General features: G+C 48.2%; 1 pseudogene; it reads right to left on the bottom strand.

The window, feature by feature from the left end:
* Positions 1-1,562: 1,562 nt before the first annotated feature.
* Positions 1,563-2,408, bottom strand: LOC125935316 (60S ribosomal protein L5-like; annotated as a pseudogene).
* Between the last annotated feature and the right edge of the window lie 8,435 nt (positions 2,409-10,843).

Consider the following 10,843-nt stretch of genomic DNA (forward strand, 5'->3'; position numbering starts at 1 on the left):
TGCTCAGGGCCTCTGCTCAGGTATCCCCTTTCCCCTGTTCCTCCAGCCCCTTGGGTTGCTTCTCCAACCAGCTCACCCCCCAGCCCTGCACTCGCACAGCCTCTGGCGTCTGTGACCCCCGTGGGGCTAGCAGGTCATTAACTGTCTTGACCCGGACTTAGGCTCATGTTCATTGTTCTTTTGTCCTTTGCTCATATTCATTTTCTGTTCTCCTTCTACCTGGCTGTGGATTTCCTTACCCATCTGTATCTCCTGGGCCCTGACCTTGGTCAGGAATGATTTGGGGGTTTTTAGAATTGCTTCTATCACATGCCAATGCCTTGAAGTGGCATTGATGACAAAACAGCATTTCATCCCTTCCAGGCATCACGCAGAGTCCAGAAGAAGTATCGTGAATTCCAGAATGTCTATCATCCTCCCCAGCGGGCACCTCTGTGGGAATTCAGGTGTGTACGTGGGGAGCAGAGAGGATGATGGGGACCCAGGCTTCATGACCAGTCCCGTACACACAGCACATACAGAGGGCTTACCTCCCGGAGCAGAGACTGCCCCCCACTTACCCAGACTTCCCTGCGGGGAGACCGGGCCGCGGCGCTGGCAGGAGGGGTGGGGAGAAGCAATTAAACTATCCCACGTGTCCTCTCTTCCCTGGCTGTGGCCACCTTGCTGGACACGCTCTGGATGGCATACGTAGCCCCACGATGGTGGAGCAGCTCTGACCCCCTTGAGCGAGAAAACCTTTATGATGTGAGCCCACGCCAGAGAGTCTGGGTTTCCTTGTGTGGTATCGCTGGGCTGCAGCCGACCCCTTCTCTTCGAAGGTCTTTTCCAGAGTGACCTGAATGTACGTGTTCCCCGGGATTGACTGATACCCGTATTCAGCTCTCTACCCCCGGTCAGGATCTGGGATTTGTACATCCGCACGCGCGTCCGCGACGTCCTCACTTGTGTCTTCCGTGGCGCGGGCTTCGGAGCCTGTTGACCGGTCGGAGCCCGGGGGGCGATGCTGGGAGCTGTGTAGAAGCTGAGCGGAAAACCAGTGTGTGTCTCCCGTGAGCTCCCAAACTTGAGGTTCTGGCGGACAGTGCGCTGTTTTCTCGGGTCGACGTTCTTCGGGGGGACACGCACTGGCTGACTGTCCGGGACCCTTCCTGTGCTTCCACGTGCCACTCACCTTTTCCGTGAAACGCTGTGCTTCATCTGCACACTTCCCAGTATAATGAATGCGGGTCAGGATGGAGCCTAAGGGCGATTCTTGGATACCAAGGGGCTGCCCAGGGAACTTGGCTTCGGCAAACACCCTTAAGGAGCAGGAAGTCCCGAGGCTGGATTTTGACGACTGCTTGCCCTTCTGCTTCCCCAGTTTAGGGACCCAGAATTCTGAGAGTCCTTTTGCTTCTGATGGGGATTTTGGACTGTACTCATCTTGGGGGGAGAGGAAAACAGCTTCTCTCTCTCTCTCTCTCTCTCTCTCTCTCTCTCTCTCTCAGCTTGATGAATGAGTTTATTATTGTCTGTATCTGAAAAATCTTCATAGGGAAGATTTATTAGCTCTTAGCAGCCTACTTGGAGGTGTAAGGAAGCCTGGCCACTTCTGAATTACCCGATCGTTCTTCGGGGCAGGAGGTATTTTGGGATGGCTCCACCTCATCTTTTTAACCTCTTTCTTGGGCTTCTTCTCACAGCCTTCTCTTGTACAGCGGTGCGAGCTCTCTCGTGCGTCTCCCCCGCCGTGTCTGGAGCCCACGGTTCTTTGCGCACTGGGGGAATTGTTTCTGGAAGCAGCTTCGTCTTCTTCCGTGAGGCCACACACAGAGCCTGCAGCGTTCTGACCCGTGGCGTGCTTCCGATGTCCTTCTACATTGAACCCCTCGCTTTTCCGGTCGTGACGGGGGGAATCGTTTGGTGCCGTGAGGGACCAACAGGCCTCCACCCACAGCTCCAGAACTTTATCTGCAGGGGCAGTTCTGGCAAGCCCTACGTCCCAATGGCAGGTGAAGGGACCAGCTTGACCGTCAGTGCCATTCACGTTGTATTCATCTCCGGTCCCCTCCACTTGGCCTTCATGGGTCTTATCTGTGCCAAACATAGTGAGAAGCCTGCCGGCCAGCGGCAGGTAGACACAGTATGCTGCAGTATAACCTGTCAGGCCAGCCTTCACACCGTACTTTGGGAGTTCATGAGCATGAGCTGCACAGACTAGCATGTCTCCTTCCGCATGGGCATAAGCCATCTGACAAACGATATCCCTGTGGGTCACACGAGCGACCACCCTGTATTTAGGTGTGCTGTACCTATTTTTACCCTGAATTACCACGTGTTTCCAAGCATGGTGATCGGTTTTTACCTGTCCCCCCGCCCCCCCCTCCTTTTCTTCTAAATTTCACCTGGTATCTCTTGAAGTGAGACAACTTTATTTTTTTTATTTAAATTTTTTTTAATGTTTATTTATTTTAGAGAGAGACAGAGTGCGAGCAACGGAGGGGCAGAGAGAGACAGAGACACAAAATCCAAAGCAGGCTCCAAGCTCTGAGCTGTCAGCACAGAGCCTGACGCGGGGCTTGAATCCACGAACCATGAGATGATGACCTGAGCCAAAGTCAGGCGCTTAACTGACTGAGTCACCCAGGCGCCCCTATTCTTGGCAACTTGAACAAGCCCCATCCTGTGGCACAGAGAGCGGTGTCCACGCCTCGCCCCTTACTTGAGGCTGGCTGCTTAATGCGCAGGGTCAACCAGGGAGAAGGAGTTCCTTGTTGAAATTGTTTTCTTGTTCAGTTCATCTCCCTGTGGTACGACCTTGAACATGACCTCCTGGCTTTGGTGGGTTTCTCCCGGTGACTCCATGGGGGTGGCGGTAGCTGTCAGCTCGAGTGGCTTCTCCAGAGCCGAGGACACTTGCCCTTTATCGTTCCCCCATGAAGCTTACGGGCACAGGCACAGCCCCAACGGACTTAAGCCAGTTTGGTTATGTGCATCTCTTGGATTCTTCTTGGTCGATTTGGGTAGCAGCTAAAGAAGTCGGAGGCAGGTGAGAGCCTTGACTTTTTGCTCCTCAAAAAGCCTCAAACCAGCTTCAGCCACACACAAGGCATTTATTGAAACAGTCTTAATTTGCCAGCAGGGCCAACGTGTTCATTAACCTGTTCTATGAGCTTAATGAAGTCCTAGCTCCTGCCCCTTAGGGGTTCTGACTCCTGCTGGGCAGAAGGAGCCTTGAGGCAAATGCCAAGGCTGTGGAGGCAAATGCCGTCACCAGCATCAGACAAAGATAATCCTCCCAAGTCCAGGGCCCGACGATGGGGGATGGTTTAGGGCTGTTGTCACACATCATCCCCAAGGGAAGGGGTTCAGGCATCGATGAGTTTTTGCACCCTCTTCCTGAAGGGGTGGGGATGTTTTAAAAAATATTTTAGCCAATCCGTGCATCTTAAGTACCTTTAATGTCACTATTGGGAGCTCCTGTCTAGCAGCCATCATGATAATTAATGGGTCACTAACTGCACTTACAGGCACCATTTTTGGTATTCCATGGGCCTTATTTGATGACAACAGAAGTTCCTGCAGTCACCACCCCAGTGTCTGGGCTCCCTGCATAGCACACCACCGTCTACCCTGAGCTCTGCTCCTTTGACAAGGGTGTTGACAGCTCACTTCACATCACATGGTTGATCTGGAGTGTGTAGAAGTGAACTTCTGACACAGATGGACAACAGATGCCATCGGGTGAGGGAGCCTGTGCCGTTATAGGTGACAGTCAGAGAGCAGCAGCTGATGTGGGGGCACTTCACTGCCCCCTGTGTCTTACATTCATTACCTACGTGATCCTCATGATGACCCATTGGGGTTGTCTGTCTCATTAGCACCATCTTTCAGATAAGGGAGCTGAGGCTCCGTGGAGTTCTAAACTTTCTCAAACTCAGTAGCTAGTAGGTGCAGAGATATTCACCCCGGTGTGTGACCTCAGAACATCTCTGCTACCCACTGGATCAGATCCAAAGCAAATGGCAGTCCAGCCAGAGAAAGCTGTGGCCAGCATAGCAGACCTCAGGAGCTGGCTGGGAGTGTCCTCGCTCTGGTGACGGCTGGACCTCACTACACACTTTTGGTCCCAATGATAAGAGGTCGGTGCAGAATGTCTTGATGTGGAAGCCTCAGTTTCATAGGTCTCTAGACGGGGTCTGTCCAGGAGGGTAGATGAGGGTTGGATTTAGGTCATCTCACAACTGCCCAAAACTGTGGTCCAAGCCTGTCCTCTGGCTGTGTCCCCCTCGATGAGCCCTACCCCACACTGGCCATCTAGGAGCTGTGAACAGGGTGCTACCCTGATCACTGGGAGCCTCCTTCAGGGCTCCCTTCACTGCCTGGACCGTGGAACTTGGTCTTGACCTGTCCCCTTGGGGGCTCTCATCCTCCCTGGGTCACTCTCCCTGGATCCTGAGGAAGTCCTCATTTTTTATGAGCCTCACCTTTCTACTCTCTACCAGTGAGGTTTACAGATAACTTGGATGAACTTCAGTGACTTGAAAATTTTCATCCGTCTCATCATTTATGAAACCAGTATGAGCACCTGTGGGGTGACGGCATTGGTTTTGGGGCACTATGTCATGGTGGCTGAGCACCCGGGCTCTGGGGCCGGGCAGGTCAGACTCTGGCTTGGCTACTCCATCGCCGTGTTGAGCAACTGATTTGACTTGTCTGTGCTTCAGTTCCTGGATCCCAGAAGAGGGATAAGACGGTACTTGCCTCACAGGGTTGTTGGAGGGTTAAGTGAGTTAACCTAGGTGAGTATTTGCTCCCCACCCAACTCATTTGAATGGACTTCTGGTGAGATTTAAGTAATAATCTTCTCTGGAATTCTTTTTGTCGACCGCGTGATTTGCCGCAGAGGGTTTTAGGAAGGTGGATGGAGGGGAAGAACGCACTGGAAGTGGTAGCAAGAGACACCTTGTCAGGAAGCACCCGAGTGCGGCTGTGAATTTTCAAGCCATTGGTGAGTGGCTTGGTTCTTACCATCTGTATCCGAGTTTTACTTTGCTAAGTACTGTCCATCAATTTGTGAATATCTCAGTTATTTGAGGTCGTTCATTCAAGGCAAAATGCTGAAAGTAAAAGCAAAATCAAGGAGAACCCCGGGGCTCTGAAGTCTTTTCCTAACTCGTGGCCATTTTCCGCCTTCAAAAGCACGGACTTGACTTTTACAAGAGCCTGTAGAATAATCTAACAGAAAATGGAAACCAAGAGCACAGTCATTCCCTTAAATATTTTATATTGCATTCGGATGTGCATTTTTCAAAGATCATTTCCTTGACATTTTCTGGGGGTATATTTCTTGGGAAATAAAATAAATATGTTTGGTGGATGCTCCTACCAATTTATTTAGAGCTATAAATAAGATAAAGATGCCTCCTGTCATTTGTACTAGAAAATATAAGGATCAGAGGAATATCTTAGGAGGACAGGGCAAAAGATTAATAATGCTGTTCAGATGGTGCTGAGGTTGGCTGATGCTTTAACCCGTTTTAGTGGATCCTCATGTGAATTATGCCTAAGAATGGTGATGGAGATCCTATGGCCCAAGAGGAGGCCAGAGACACGATGCTCCAGGCCACATACTTCATTAGGGGCTGCTGAGTGACAGAATCCAGATTTCCTAGTTTCTCGATCTATGGATGTTAAGTAGGTTCTTTGGGGGTACCCAGGTCATTCTCAGTGCTTCCCTGAGGCTGGAAATGACCCTTCACAGGTAAGAAATCTAGTCATTCCAGTTGGAGCCTGTAGTGTGCGTGCAGTGCTCCCGGGAGAGGAAGGAACTGGCCACACTCTCCCAGCAAGGAATCTCTTCATGCCGTGAACCTGTTGACTCGTTGCATTGCTGCAGTGGGAGATTTGATGGAAATGGCTCCCCTGGGGTGGACAGTGAGCAAGGATGGAATATGCAAGCCCCATAGGACCAAGTGCGCAACTTTAGGGCAAGTGAGGGCGGACGTGGGGAGGCCTTGGAGATTCAGAGAAGAGACACTCCAGTCTGGGTTGGACAGGGAGGGCTGTGGGGAGGCAAAGGGTCAGAGCAGGGGTACAGAGGAAGGGAAGATGTTACCTGGGTGTAGGGAGGGCTCAGTACTGGGAAGGATGAAGAAAAGCACTGTAAGAGACAACAGAGGGATGAGCGACCCTGCCTGACATTGGGGAGGAGCTGGTTGTGGGCAGGGAAGTAGGAGAAGGTTGGCTGGTGGGCCAGTAGTTCCTGGCTATAGTCCCTGTAGTCAGGGTATAGTTGCTGGCCCCGGAAGTTCAGGTTTGAAGGTAACAGGAAGCAGTAGGTGATTTTTAAAGTAAATCAAATCAGTGGGGCACCAGAGTGGCTCCATCGGTTAAGCATCTGACTTCAGCTCAGGTCATGATCTCACAGTTCGTGGGTTTGAGCCCTGTGTCAGGGTCTGTGCTGACAGCTCAGAGCCTGGAGCCTGATTTGGATTCTGTGTCTCCCTCTCTCTCTGCCCCTCTCCAGCTGGAGCTCTGTCTCTCAAAAATAAATAAACATTAAAAAAATTTAAAATAAATAAAATAAAATATAAAATACAATCTTGTAAAGAACTCTTGTAAATCCTTAAAAAAAATTTTTTTTAATGTTTATTATAGAGAGAAAGACACAGAGCGTGAACAGGGAAGGGATAGAGAGAGGGGGAGACACAGAATCTGAAGTAGGCTCCAGGCTCTGAGCTGTCAGCACAGAGCCCGACGTGGGGCTCGAACTCACAGATGGCGAGATCACGACCTGAGCCAAAGTCGGTCGCCTAACCAACTGAGCCACCCAGGCATCCCTGTAAATCCTTTTAAAAACCAAAGAATATGTGTTATTGTGTAAATGCAGTGAAAATAGTGACTTTCAAATTCAATGATCTTATGAGTTCAGATTTCGTATGTTGTTTTCCTGGATTGGGTGAAGTACAACTCCATTTGTCTTCTCCCATCACCAAAATAATGCCATCCTGAAAGAGAAGTAAAGTATGGAAAGAAAAGGGGAAAATAAATTTTTAGTAGACGGAAGAGCACTGCTATCAAGTTCTTTCAGTTTTGTCTCAGAACTGAAAGCAAGCTTTTTATTTATTTCTTTTCATTTTTATGTCAGTATACATAGTGTCCAAGTCACTTCAGAAACTTGGGACATTTTATTTTATCTTATTTCATTTCTTTTTTTTTAATATGAAATTTATTGTCAGATTGGTTTCCATACAACACCCAGTGTTCATCCCAACAGGTGCCCTCCTCCGTGCCCATCACCCCCCCCCACCATCAACCCTCAGTTTATTCTCAGGTTTTAAGAGTCTCTTATGGTTTGGCTATGGTTATGGTTAGGGACATTTTTTATTTGGAACAACTGATATGAAGAAGGATGTGGTGGTGGTGGCTTAGGGCCCCTGGTGAGACTCAAGGAATGGCTGCCAAGTGGCTTATCCTGTCCCCCTCTCTTTCTTGCCCAAGAGATTCCTCATTTTAACATCAAAGCTCAGCGTCTGCTCCAGAATCCTTCTCAACACGCTATTCTTGGGAATTTCAACTGAATCTGCGATCAGAACCGAGTTGCCTCCTGGCTTTGAGTGTAAGAGTGGTTCTCATTCCTCAGCAGGCATCAGAAAACCTGGAAGACTTGTTCTGTCACAGGACCTGGGCCCCACCCCTTCTGATTTAATAGGTCTGAGAATTTGCTGCCAATGCTGCTGGGTGGGGAGAACGCTTTCGGGACCACCATCTTGGATTTTAGAGGAACCATTAACCGATGGCCACTCAATTTTCCATTTTAATAGGGGTCCTTTGGGTGAAAAGGGCAGCTGTTTAGAATTTCCTTACATTTTCTCTTGCTTCCTCTTCTCTGTCGTCCTTCTTTTGATTGCTCAATTAGAATGTTTTACAGACCAATGACCTTAAGCAAGAAAATGTCTTAGTCCAGAACCACTTGCTTTTTGACATTCCAGTGACCACAGCACCTTAGCTGAAATATAAGTTAATGTTTTAGAATATGAAATGAGCAGTTTCTGACTATAAGAAGAACTGATGGGTTGACAGAGTAGACCAAAGAAGAATGTGCTGGCAATTTTCTCAGTTTTCACCCCAGATCAAGGGTTTGCATCGGTGGCGACGTGGCTGGTAACCGGGAGTTGAGGTAACGTTTGACTGTGTCAGTTTCCTCCTGCTGCGGTAACAAAGCGCCACAAATGTGGGTGGCTTCAACAGAAGAAATGCGTTCCCTGGTGGATCAGGAGGCCAGAAGGTGGAGGTCAAGGGGCCAACACGGCTGGCTCTTCCAAAGCTGTGGGGGAGAGTTGCCCTCTGCCAGCTTCTGGTGGTCTGCCCACCTTGTGGAAGGGTCACCCCTCCTCTGCCCTCATTGTTTCCCCCAGTTTTCTCGAAATACGATTAACAAATAAAATTGTAAGATACCTAAAGCCTGCAATGTGATAACTGGATGCACATACACATTGTGAAAGAATCTCCCCATTGAGTCACTTACTTAGCACAGCATCACCTCACATATTTATCTTTTGTGTGTGAGAACGTTTCAATTCTGTCCTCGCAGATTGCACAGTACAGTGTTATCCACAGGAGATCCTCAGACCTGCTTCATCTTATAGAGGAAGGTTTGTACCTTTTGACCAACCTCTCCGTACTTCCCGGTCCTCCTAGCCCCTGGCGATCACATGTATATAATATATATATGTATATACATATATGTATATGTATGTATATGTATAATATATATATATATAACTTTTTCATTTTGAAAAATTTTTAATGTTTATCTATTTTTGAGACAGAGACAGAGCACAAGCAGAGGAGGGGCAGAGAGAGAGGGAGACAGAATCCAAAGCAGGCTCCAGGCTCTAGGCTCTGAGCTGTCGGCACAGAGCCCAACCCGGGTCTTGAACCCATGAACTGTGAGATTGTGACCTGAGCAGAAGTCAGCCACTTCACCCAGTGAGCCACTCAGGCACCCCTATTTATATATATTATATATAATATACATTTTTTAGATTAGTTATATATTATTTTATATACAAAATGTATAAAATTTTATATATATAAATATGTATATTTTAGATTTGTTACAATATTAGTTTTATATATATAAAATATATAATATATATATTTTAGATTCCACATATAAGTGAGTCCATGCAGTATTTGTCTTCCTCTGTGTCTTTATTTTCACATGAGTTTCTCCCTGTGTGCTTGTCTATGTGTCCAAATCCACTCCCCTTATTTATTTATTTATTTATTTATTTATTTATTTATTTATTTATGAGAGAGACACAGAGAGAGAGAGAGAGAGAGAGCAAGCAGATGAGTAGGAAAGGGGCAGAGAGAGAGGGAGACAATAGAATCTGAATCAGGCTCTGAGCTGTCAGCACAGAGCCTCACGTGGGGCTTGAACCCACGAACTGTGAGATCATGACCTGAGCCAAAGTCGGACGCCTAACTGACTGAGCCACGCAGACGCCCCCAAATTTCACCCTTTTATGAGGACACCAGTCATATTGGATTAGGGCTCACCCCAAGTGGCTTCGTCTTAAGTATTTACATCTGTAACGATCCTGTTTCCAAATCAAGTCACTTTCGGTGGCACTGGGGGCTAGGATCTCAACACATGAAGTTTTGAGGGATGCAGTTCGACCCCTCACAGTGACCCTGAGCTAGTTACTGCTCAAGCCGCCTGCAGGACTCCTGGCCACCACGGGAAGCCTGCAGGGGCGGGGGCACCCACCTCTGGCACCCACCTCTCCTCTCAATGGCTCTGGCGATTGGCCAAAGATGCCACAGAACGTGTCTGGGGACGTGTTCATAACCACAAAATATCCTGCTACATGGAAGCCTACTTCCCTTCGTGTTCTAGCTTTGAACTCTGAATCGTTGAACTTGGAAATGATACCACTGCAAACTAGAAGATCAACGACTAAGCTTGAAGAAGACACTGCTTTTGAAAAGGTAGGACCTTATTATAACTGATCCTGCAGTTAAGGGATCCCATTAACCCTCGACCCCAAGACAAAGGCCTGAATCTTCTGAGACAAGATATCTGCCGAACGTCTGCCAAGGACAGTGCGAGCAGTAAATACGTCAGCGGCTGTGCGGCATCCGAAGTTCGGCCCTGTGCACGGTGGACCTGCCAAGGCCAGTTACACGGCTTGTATTTTGATCTGAGGAGCTCGTGCTTAGCTTGATATGGGGAACATTTCTCTCTATCTGTCAAGAGTATTACCTTGTTCATTAATGCGTCACTAAAATTTAAAATGCCACCTCTCTGCTTCCCAGGTAATTCCCGCAGACAGGTTGGAGGCATATTGTGAAAAGCACGTTTCTCAGCAGAACTAGAGCCACAGAATGTTGGTGGACAGTGTGCTTGGGTTTTAACTACCTGCGTCCCTTGGATGACCGATTTACACGTGATGTGCCTGTTCCTCACAGTTGCCCCTTCGCGAGGCATTTTGCTTAATTTCCGCATCTGAATTTCTATGTACTCAATCCTTCTATGAGTAAGATTACTAGGAGGAAAATCATGTTGTTTTTGTTATTTGAGCACTTTTTCTCTGTTCCATGGTCCTTCAGTCTTCTCCGATTTCTGGGGTGCTGTCACCTCTGGGCAGTTGTTGGGTGAAGAAACCTCAAGGCAGGGGCCTCAGGACACATGGCTTGAGCGTCAGTGAGAAATGAGGAGTTGCTGACATCCAGCTCTGGCTTTTCATTTTCCTTCTTGTTGGAATGTTAGTTTCATGTTTCTTAATAGATTCCTTCAAAGAAATTCAGGAGATAGAGTAAGGATGTCTTCTGCAGTCCTTATATTTCT

The sequence above is a fragment of the Panthera uncia genome (genome assembly GCF_023721935.1).
Source record: "Panthera uncia isolate 11264 chromosome A1 unlocalized genomic scaffold, Puncia_PCG_1.0 HiC_scaffold_17, whole genome shotgun sequence".
Lineage (NCBI taxonomy): Eukaryota > Metazoa > Chordata > Mammalia > Carnivora > Felidae > Panthera > Panthera uncia.